The sequence below is a fragment of the Acomys minous genome, assembly GCF_964271855.1.
Source record: "Acomys minous genome assembly, chromosome: 1".
Lineage (NCBI taxonomy): Eukaryota > Metazoa > Chordata > Mammalia > Rodentia > Muridae > Acomys > Acomys minous.
Genome location: NC_140483.1, coordinates 88,465,138 through 88,476,354, shown reverse-complemented (window position 1 = coordinate 88,476,354; position 11,217 = coordinate 88,465,138).

Below are 11,217 nucleotides of genomic sequence, written 5' to 3'. Positions count from 1 at the left end.
GTGGATGTCTCTACCCCTCTCTAGCATAGGGCCGCTACAGCCTTGCTGCTCGAAGTGCCGTGGTCTGTGGAAACGGCAACATCATTACTTGGGGCCCGCAGAATCTTCTGACTGGAAATCGGCGTGTGATCCGGCATAGTTGAAGGGCGGAAGCCCTGTTACCCTAGCATGAGGCCCCTTCGCGGCAGCTCTGCCAGTATGGCACAGTCACTGAAAGTCCTCTGCGTGGGCTGCTTTGTCACTGTGGGAGAGTAAGGATCCCCAGAATTACCACAGGCACGAAAGAATTCAAAAGAACAGTTCTGCCCAGGAACGGAAATGTTACACATGGGGCGGCTGGGTCAGAAATGTAGTACCCCCCCAATCTTGTTTAAGCGGTTAACAGTCACTCGAAATGCCCAGGCAACATATGCACGTGTGTATATTAAATGACAGGATGGTGGAACTTTTCTTTCTCTCTTTCTTTTTTTATTTTTATTTTTTAAAATTATTGTTGTTGTTGTTGTTGTTGTTGTTGTTTGAGACAGGTTTCTCTGTGTAACAGCTCTCGCTGTCCTGGAACTCACTCTGTAAACCAGGCTGGCCTCGAACTCACAGAGATCCGCCTGCCTTTGCCTTCCAAGTGCTGAGATTAAAGGCATGTGCCACCATCGCCCAGAGGAACTTTTTTCTTTTGTTTGTTTGTTTTGGTTTTTCAAGACATGGTTTCTCTGTGTAGCCTTGGCTGCTCTGGACTCACTTTGTAGACCAAGCTGACCTCAAACTCACAGTGATCCGCCTGCCTCTGCCTCCCGAGTTCTGGGATTAAAGGCGTGTGCCACCACGCCCTGCTGGAACTTTTTTTCAAGTAGCAATCTAAAATCAAAATTTTACACTGGCCTCTTTTGGATTAGAAGCATGGATTACTAAGAGTAGGCAGAACTCACCACAAGAATCTTTACTTCTTAAATTCAGTTTGGAGAGTCAGAGTCATCTGGAAGTCTCTTTTGGCGTGCTTTTAAGAAAAGGAGACTGGGCTTGGTGGTGCACTCCTCTAATCCCAGCACTCCGGAGGCAGAGGCAGGAGAGATTGCTGTGAGTTCAAGGCCAACTTGGTCTACAAAGCGAGTCTAGGACAGCCAAGTCTAAGACAGAGAAACCCTGTCTCGAAGAAAAAAGAAAAAAGAAGAAAGAAAGAAAGAAAGAAGAAAAGAAAAAAAAGGGAAATTTGACTTTTAAGTTGGTGGGTGGTGCTGAAAGTGTCTCCTTTTCCGAGACGACATCTCCCTCTGCTGGTGTTTCAGGGTATCGCTAATGAAGGCAGAAATGCAAGGGAGAGCCTGGTGTGCAGTGATTATTACCCAGAGCTCCAAAACGACTCTTTCACGTTATTTCTCCTCTTCTTTCCTTTCACTTCTACCTCTATTTTTCTTGCCTCCTCTTCTGTGCTGCTCGCTCTCCCATCTTCTCCTCTACCCTACCCTTTCTCTTCCGTATCACTCGTGCAGGCCACAAGAACACCTAGAGACACAGCTACGTAAGGCTGAGTTCAGAGCACACAGGGTTTGGTTTTGTTTTCACTGCACGGAGCTAAATCTACTGCAGCTTCAACCTGTAGCTCGAGTTCTGATCTTCAAAGCCATGGAGAGACTAACCAATTCCTCTGCCAGAGCCTTGCAAAAATCTCCCTCCTCTTCTTTGTCTTCCTCCTCCTTTCCACCTCCTCCTCCTCTTCCCCCTCCTGCCCCTCCCGCTCCCCCTCCTGCCCCTCCCGCTCCCCTCCTGTCCCTCCCGCTCCCCTCCTGCCCCTCCTGCCCCTCCCGCTCCCCCTCCTGCCCCTCCTGCCCCTCCTGCCCCTCCCGCTCCCCTCCTGTCCTCCTCCTCCCCTCCCCCCTCCTCCATGTCTTTCTTCCATGCTTTCCAGTCACTTGCTTCAGCAGTTCCTTCCAAGTTCTCAGCTGTTTCTCACACACTAGCACTTGTCATTCTTTTTTTGGTTTTTCGAGACAAAGTTTCTCTGTGTAGCTCTGGCTGTCCTGGACTCACTTTGTAGACCAGGCTGGCCTTGAACTCACAGCGATCCACCTGCCTCTGCCTCCTGAGTACTGGGATTAAAAGTGTGCACCACCGCTGCCGCTGCTGCTGCCACTGCCACTCCTGCCACCACCACCACCAGGCTGTCGTTCTTTTTTCATCCTGGTTACCTCTGTGAGCCATATGCCAATATACCTAGAACTGATGTCACACGTGCGTTGGTACCCATCTCTGGGCTAGGCGGCACAGAGCCGAGTCTATCATTGACCTCCTGCTCTACATGACACTCTGTGCACTTATTTATTTATTTATAGGTAGAGTCTTGGTATATGCCGCTGGCTAGCCTAGAATGCACTACATAGACCAGGCTAGCCTCTAATTTGGGGCAATAGTACCCCTCTATCTTCTAATATTTGGCTGATTGTGTTCATTTCTACGTATTTACATTTCTTCATTAACTTTGTTGATAGCAGTAAGCAAACTTAAGTTTTCTTTGACAGGTCCTTCTACTCATTGAGTAGCCGAGGTTAGCTCAGAACTTGAGCTCACCTTGATTCTTCTGCTAAGAGTCAGGGTATAGGTGTATAACCATACACGCAACTAATAACAGGTGACTGCTCTGTCAAATCACAACACTTTTGCAATATTCTTTAATAAAAACAAGGATTCAGGGCCAGTGCGGTGGCTCAGCAGGAAAAGGCACTGACTGTGAAAGCTGGATGTTGCATGATATTTGATCCCACTGTGATACCAGAGATTATGAACTGTAAAAACCTGTCTTTCATCTCTGAGATTATGAACTGTAAAAACCTGTCTTTTGTGCAGTGGTTGAGCCCAAACATACACCTTTAATACAAAAAATTTGTTTATTGTAAACAGGTATTAAGGTGTGGTTCAGCCAACCCTAGCACACACCTTTAATCCAAGAGTTTTCTGCACACAGGATTTAATACAGTTAACATTAGGTCAAGAGGTGGAGCATGGAGCAAGAAGCCAGCTGACAGGGATTAAAGAGTGAGAGGGCCTTTTTTGCTGAGGAATATTTAGAAGTAGAAGGAACTTTTTAGCTTTTAGCTCTATAGCTCTTTAGCTCTTCAGCTTCTTCTTCTTTTTTTTTTTTTTTTTTTTTTTTTTTTTGAGACAGGGTTTCTCTGTGTAGCCTTGGCCATCCTGGACTCACTTTGTAGACCAGGCTGGCCTTGAACTCACAGTGATCCTCCTGCCTCTGCCTCCCGAGTGCTGGGATTAAAGGCGTGTGCCACCACGCCCGGGTAGCTCTTCAGCTTCTTGTCCTTTGACTCTTTGGGGTTTTGGAACTTTGAGCTAGCAAGCCTTTGGCCTTGAGTTTTCTGGCCTTTTCCTCCTGGGCTGTCAGAGGAGCTAGTGAGCCTTTTGGGCCTTTTCTATTGGGTCTTGAGATGAATAGGAGGGTCGGCTGGGTGATTTCTCTGAGCTAACAGGCTTTCACCCGAGCATCTGGGTTCTGCACACTCCAGAAGGCTGGGGCTTTCTTTTGGATTATTTCTAGAAAACCCACTGTTTCTAAGAAAGCCTTGCCTACAGTCCTTTTTCAAATGGCCTTGGAAAACTTCTGCCATTTTAATGTTAAGTCTTTTAGAAATTACTTCCTCAGCTATTTGGAGTGTGCAGAAGGCATGACAAGGGCATGCATTGGACTAACAAGTGCAGCTCAACCAGAGATAGGCAAGGTAACCCCTCGCCTTCAGGAAACACCCAAGGTGCCTCTCGCAGGCCCCAGCTTCCAATTCGATCCAATCATTCCCTGTCAGCGTAGGAGAAAGTCATCCACAGACCAATTAAAGGATTTAGTGCCTGTTGTTAAAAACAACTCTGCTCTGGATGTAATCAAGGGCAGAGCAGCTTCAATAGATTGAAAAAAAGATTTCAAGAAAGACCACAAGACAAATATATTGGCAAGCTGCTATAAATTATCAGAGAACTAAGCTAAAAATAAAAATCAATGACATTGGAATCGGAAGTTTAGTAGATATAGGAACAGATGTAACAATAATTTCACCAATTATTGGCATCTTCAGGATTGGCACCAGATTGGCCTCTTCAGGAAGTAAATATCCAGCTTCAAGGGATTGGAATGTTAGGTCAGGTAAAACAAAGTACATAGGGCCAGAAGGACAAATAGGAAAATTAAAGCCATATGTGGCTAATATAGTCATGAATTACGGGGACATGATTTGTTACAGCAATGGAAAACCCAGAATAACATTCTTCTAATCTCAGAAACAAGCTATAAAATAAAAAATGCTTCTGAGGAAAACATTAAAAGGTATTGTTGAGAATAGTCAGGCTGTTCATGTTTTCCATAATCAGTACATGACAGGTGTGTTAGTCTTTCAAAGATACCAACTGCCCTACCTTTAAAATGGTTAACTGAGGCTGGGCCCACACCTTTAATCCCAGCATTTGGGAGGCAGAGGCAGGTGGATTTCTATGAGTTTGAGGCCAGCCTGGTCTACAAAGTGTGTCCGGGACAGCTAGGGCCATTATACAGAGAAACCCTATTTGGAGAAACAGAACAAAACAAACAAACAGGCTAACTGACAATTCTACATGGGTAGATCAATGCCTATGAAAAAATAAAACTTACAGGTACTAGAACAGCTGCTCCAGGAGCAGCTAAATGCTCAACATACTAAGGAATCCACCAGCCTATGGAATTCTCCTGTATTTGTCATCAAAAAGAAATATGGCAACTGGAGGATGTTAACATATCTCAGAGAAATTAATAAAATTATTTAGCCAATGGGATCTTTTCAATCTGGAAACCCACTGCCCTCCTTGTTACCTAAGGAATGCCTACTATAGTGACTGATTTGAAGGACTGCGTTTTCATGATTCCTTTACATGAACATGGTAAGGAAATGCTTACATTCTCAGCACTTACCTTTAATAGAGGCTGTACAATAAAGAGTTATCATTGGAAATTGTTACCACAAAGAATGTTAAATAGTCCTCCCTTATGCCAATATTTTGTGCAACAGCCATTGGAGATAATTCATAAGACGTTTCCTCAATCCATAATTTACCATTATATGGATGATATCTTATTAGCTAATTAAGATACAAGTACATTAGAAAAGATTTTTGATGAAATAAGTAGAACTTATAAGGATTACAGATTGCTCCTGAAAAAATACAAAGAGGAGATTCTATTAATTATCTATGATACAAAATAGGCCTACAGAAAATGAGACCACAAAAAGTACAATTCAGGAGACATCAATTATAAACTCCTAATGATTTTCAAAATTTGCTGGGAGATATTAACTGGCTACATCCCATAATTGGAATAACTACTCAAGAGCTGAGTAATTTATTTCAAACCTTACAAGGTGATAAGGACTTAAATAGTCCAACAAAATTATCAGCTGAGGCTGAGAGAGAATTGGCTCTGGTAGAAAAGAAATTGCAAGCAGGGTGGCGCACGCCTTTAATCCCAGCACTTGGGAGGCAGAGGCAGGTGGATCGCTGTGAGTTCAAAGCCAGCCTGGTCTACGATACAAGTCCAGGACAGCCAAGGATACACAGAAAAACCCTGTCTTGAAAAAAAATTACAGGATGCACATGTGGATCTTTTGGATGCAAAGCTGGATTGTATTTTGATTAGTTTGCCTTCTACTCATTTTCCAATTGTAATTATTACACTGAGAGAAGATGGTATCTTAGAATGGATTTTTTTAATTTTTATTTTTATTAATTTATTCTTGTTACATCTCAATGGTTATGAACGGATATTTTTAACACATAAACAAAGTAAAAAAAAATTAAAGACCCATGTAGAAAAGATTTCTAAATTGATTCTGAAAGGGAAAACGAGACTTCGTCAGTTAGTAGGAACAGACCCAGAAAAAAAAATTGTGGTACCTTTAACTAATGCTGAGATTGCTTCATTATGGGCAGACAATGAACATTGGCAGAGAGCTTGCAGTGATTTTGGGGTGGAGGGACATTAGCCACAGATACCCAAAAGGCAAGTGACTTCAACTCATAAAAATAATTAAATGGATTCTCCCTTGTATAGTAAAAAAGATTCCAATTTCTGGTGCTCCTACATTTACACAGATTCTAATGAGTCAAAAAGAGCAGGTTATAAGTCAGAAAATATAAATGAGGTAGTTAAGCGTTCTTATGGTTCAGAAATCAAAATTATATGCCATTATGACAGGGTTATCAGATTTTCTTTTTTTATTTATATAATTTATTCAGATTACATCTCAATTGCTAGCCCCTCACTTGTATCTTCTCATTCCCCCTCCCTCCCTCTTTCACCCTATTCCCGTCCCCTAGGCCTGTGACAGAAGGGGACCTCCTCCCCAGCCATATGATCACAACCTATCAGGTCTCATCCTGGTAGCCTGCTTCCCCTTCCTCTGAGTGCCACCAGGTCTCCCCACCAAGGGGAAGTGGTCAAAGAGGGGCCACCAGAGTCTATGTCAGCGTCAGTCCCCACTCTCCACACAACTGTGGAAAATGTGCTGTCCATTGGCTAGATCTGGATAGGGGGTTGTGTTATCAGATTTTCAAGAATCTCTTAATATAGTAACTGACTCTCAATATGCTGAAAGAATTGTCGTGCATTTAGAAATTGTTGATCTAATTCAGGATGATTCCAACTTAACTTCAGTATTTATTTAATTACAACAAGTGATCAAAAATAGAAATAATAAAAAAAATTAGAGATCATATATAGTCCATGTAAGATCTCACACGGGTCTACCAGGCCTTCTAGCACAAGATAATGATGAAACTGATGAATATTGATAGGAAAGACTCAGAGTCTCATAAAAATCAACATGCCAATAGCAAAGGTTTAAAGAAGGCGTTTTCTATCACTTGGCAATAAGCTAAGCAAGGAATAAGGCGATGCCCTACTTGTTCTTTATTAAACCAAACTCCATTACCTGAACAACGCCTCGCCTGGACTGTGTAGCAACACCCACTGAAGATGGCTGCTCCATGTTTCTTCTGCTGTCTGGTTCTGCACAAACAGTGGGCACTCTTGAGTTGTCTGTTCTGTTCTGCCTGGTCAAGTTCCCACTAAGCTGATGGACACCACCCAAAGATCAGCTTCAGATGGCAGACTGCTTAGGACACAACCCTGAGTTAACTGTTTTGTTCTGCCTGGTCAGGATCCCACTAAGCTGACAGACACCACCCAAAGATCAGCTTCAGATGACAGACTGCTTAGGACACAACCCTGAGTTAACTGTTCTGTTCTGCCTGGTCAGGATTACCACTAAGCTGATAAACAGCACCCAAAAATCAGCTTCTGACTACAGACCACTTAGGACATTCAAATGGCTGAGTTCATATAATGAAGATTTTTACAGAACTTTGAACTAAAAAAAAAACAACAACAACAACAACAACAACAAAAACCCAAAAAAACAAAACAAAACAAAAACAAAAAAAACCCCAAAAAACCTTAATCCTAAAACTGCCAAATACAACAAAGCTAGACACTGTGGAAAGCTTGATTGTTAAAATTTTATTTAGTTAAAATAGTTCCCTTTTATTTAGACAAAAGGGTAGATTATTGAATCTACTCTTATAGATCTTTGTATATTGACATCTTTGTATGTGACATGAAGGAACAGGGAGAAGCCTGGTGGTGGCGCATGTCTTTAATCTCAGCACTCGGGAGGCAGAGGCAGGGGGGTTGCTGCAAGTTCGAGGCCAGCCTGGTCGACAAAGTCTAGGACAGCCAAGGCTACACAGAGAAACCTTGTCTCAAAAAAAAAAAAAAAAGAAAAGAAAAGAATATTGGTAGCTAAAGGCTTAATCTGGAATGGGGACAGGGGAGAGGGAAAGGAGAGGATGAGTGGAAGTTAAGCAAAACTCAGGATGTATGAAAGAAGCCTTAGGAAACCCTATTAGCGTGTGAACTAATTAAGGATATAAAATTGGTGGTGGCACACGCCCTTAATCCCAGCTCTTGGGAGGCAGAGGTATGTGGATAGCTGTAAGTTCGAGGCCAGCCTGGTCTACAGAGTTAGTCCAGGACAGCCAAGGATACACAGAGAAACCTTGTCTCAAAAAAACAAACAAACAAACAAAACAAAAACAAAAACAAAAAACCCAACAACAACAACAACAACAAAACCCCAAATACCAGGAGATAATAGGCAACCCCAAGCATCCATAGATGTATTAGATTTGAGGAGATTCAAGGAAGTGATCATCTCCTACGGTGTGCACTCATCCTTTGTTAAGCAGATGTTAAATCCCTGGTCAACTAAGAACAGGATTATATCCCAAGACTGGAAAGAGTTGACAACAGCAATATTGGAACCTGCTCCTCAGTTACCATGGTAATTATGGTGGAAAGATGAAACAAAAACCATAGGAGAACAAAATCAGGCCAGAGGTATTGATATATCCCAGGATCAGTTGCTAGGTGAAGGTCAGTGTGCTGACGTACAAAGGCAGATGGAATCTCATGATCACACCTTGACACTGTGTCACCCAGCAGCTGTAAGTGCTTGGGAGAAGGTTGAGGAATCAGGAAAGGGGTCTGAGTCATTTACAAAGATTATGCAAAGTCCAAAATTTTGCTTAAAAAAACATAAATCTGATAATCTCTGTTCTTTTAGTCTTTTCTTTTTAATTTCCAACCTCTCCCTCCACCCCACCCCTACCCTCGCCTTTTTTTGGGGGAGACAAGGTCTCACTTTGTAGAGCTGGATACAATACAAAGTAAGAGTAACCTAAAGGAATTAAAATGATGGCACAAATATAAAAGAGTATCTGTTGTAGAACGAGGAACAGGAAGGGGGGATGGGGGGCAGGAAATTCTGGACAGCAAAGAAACAATGTTTACTAGTTTTCAGATAGAGTCTTTGTGTAGCACAGGCTGGCAGGCAACTTTTGGATGCACTTGATAGTTCCCCTCAGCCTAAGTAGCTGGGCCTGAGACACACTGGCCACCCGGAGGGCATAGTTTTTAAAAAGACTTATTTTGTGTGTATGGATATTTTGCCGTCATGTACAAATGTGTGCCAAGTGCATGCTTGGTACCCTCAGAAATCACAAGAGGGCATCAGATCCCCTGTAACCAGAGTTATACATGGCTGTGGGCCACCATGTTGATCCTCTGGGACAGCAACAGTGTTCTTAGCCACTGTGCCATGTCCTTATCTCAGGTACAGAAAATGTGGATACAAATGAATTCTATCAACAGATATACCAAACTGCCTTCTAGAGTACTCTATGGATGTCGGCTCCCTCTAGCAATTAGGAGAATCAAGTTATTTTGTGCACAACCTGTTAACATGGTACAAAAATAGTCATGTGCTATTGCATTGTTTTTTTAATTATTTAAAAATATTTCTACGTATGAATGTTTTACCTTCATGGACGGCTGCATACCACGTGTGCAGTGCTTACAGAGGCTAGGTATTAAGAGTCCCTGGAATTGGCATTACAGGTGACTGTGAGCTGTGCCGTGTGTGTGTGTGTGTGTGTGTGTGTGTGTGTGTGTGTGTGTGTGTGTGTGCTGCAAATTGAATCCTGGTTCTCTCAGAAGACGGGCAGCCGCTGCTCTTAATGGAGCTATCTCCCCAGGCCTGTAGTGTGGTTTTTGTATGATATGTCTTTTCTGTGAGTTGTCTTCTGTGCTCTTTCCTCCTGCCCCGCCCCCCAGTGGAAGCACTGAATCCAGGCAAGTGTTCTACCACCCAACTACATACCCAGGCTTTTTTGAAGTTCTTTCTTTCTTTCTTTCTTTCTTTCTTTCTTTCTTTCTTTCTTTCTTTCTTTCAGATAGCGACTTTCTGTGTAGCCTTGGCTGGCCTGGAATTCACTATGTAGGCCAGGCTAGCCTGGAACTCACAGAGATCACTTGCCTCAGCCTCCAGTGTGCCAGGACTGAAGGCCGACTGAGTTACATGAGTTCCTCCCCCAGCCTACAGTGCAAGTTATTGGATTTATTAGTTTTGGGGTGCCATGGATGGAGCCAAGTGCCCGCTAGCCAACATTCTACCACTGAGTTAAACCCTCACAGGTGACTTTGGGGGACAAAAATCTTACTCTGTAGTTCAAGGCAGGCCTCGAACTTCTGGTTCACTTGCCCCTGCTTCCAGAGTGCTGTGATAATTACAAGAATGGAAAACCAACACACACACACACACGCACACGCACACGCACACGCACACGCACACGCAGGCACGCGCACGCACACATGCACACATATGGGTTGACTATTCAAGAGGAAGGCATTATATGCATACCCAAATATTAAAAACCCTCGTACACACACGTTTATACTGCATCTGTCTTTCTCTTCTGCTAGCTATGGAGAACAGCTTCAGCTATACTTTCCACGTTTTCCATATTTCAGTTGCATGTGTTTTTTAGAAAGCAATCGCCAGTAAGAAGAGAATGTATATATTTTAAATTGTGGGACTCTTCTTCAAAGAGAGCATCTATGGAGCCCCACCAAAAAGTGGGAAGGTCACTGAGTTACAAAGTTTTGTTGTTGTTGCTTTTGACCAATTGGATGATGTGTTATCTAGGTAGGTTACGGAAGTACCTTAAGAGCCACTTGTACGAAAGGCTTACTGTCAGAATTCCACACTGTCCTAGTTAGTTTTTGTTGTAGTCATTGGGAAGAGGGAACCTGAATTGAGGAAGTGTCCACATCAGATTAGACCGTGGGCAAGTTTGGCTAGCATCGTTTAGATTGCGTGCTAACTGATTTAGCAGGGCTCCACCCCCTGTGGCCTTGCCATCCTTACACAGATGGTACTGAGCACAAAAAGGTAGCTGAGCCTAAGCCAGGAGGCAACCCGACTACATGATTTCTACTTGAGTTCCTTCCATGACTTCCGGAGATGATGGTGATGTAGGAGTGTAAGCCAAATAAACCCTTTCCTCTGCCAAACTGCTTTGGTCAGCGTTTTTATCAAAGCACCAGAAAAGCGATCTAGAACATGTATCTTCAGTTAAGTGCTCGATAGTGCGCATGTGTAAGAACTATAAAATGTCAAGAATTGACCGTCAGACTTCACTGAGGCCGTAAGGAAACAAACTCAAACGCTGACACTTTCGGGCGGTAACGTCGGAAGGTGCATTTAGAAGCCTGCGTGTCGCCTCCTGAGGGTCACCTTGCTCAGAGCTCGGCGATGCTTGCCAGCCTGTCTTTATTTCTAGCACGGAGCTGCGGGG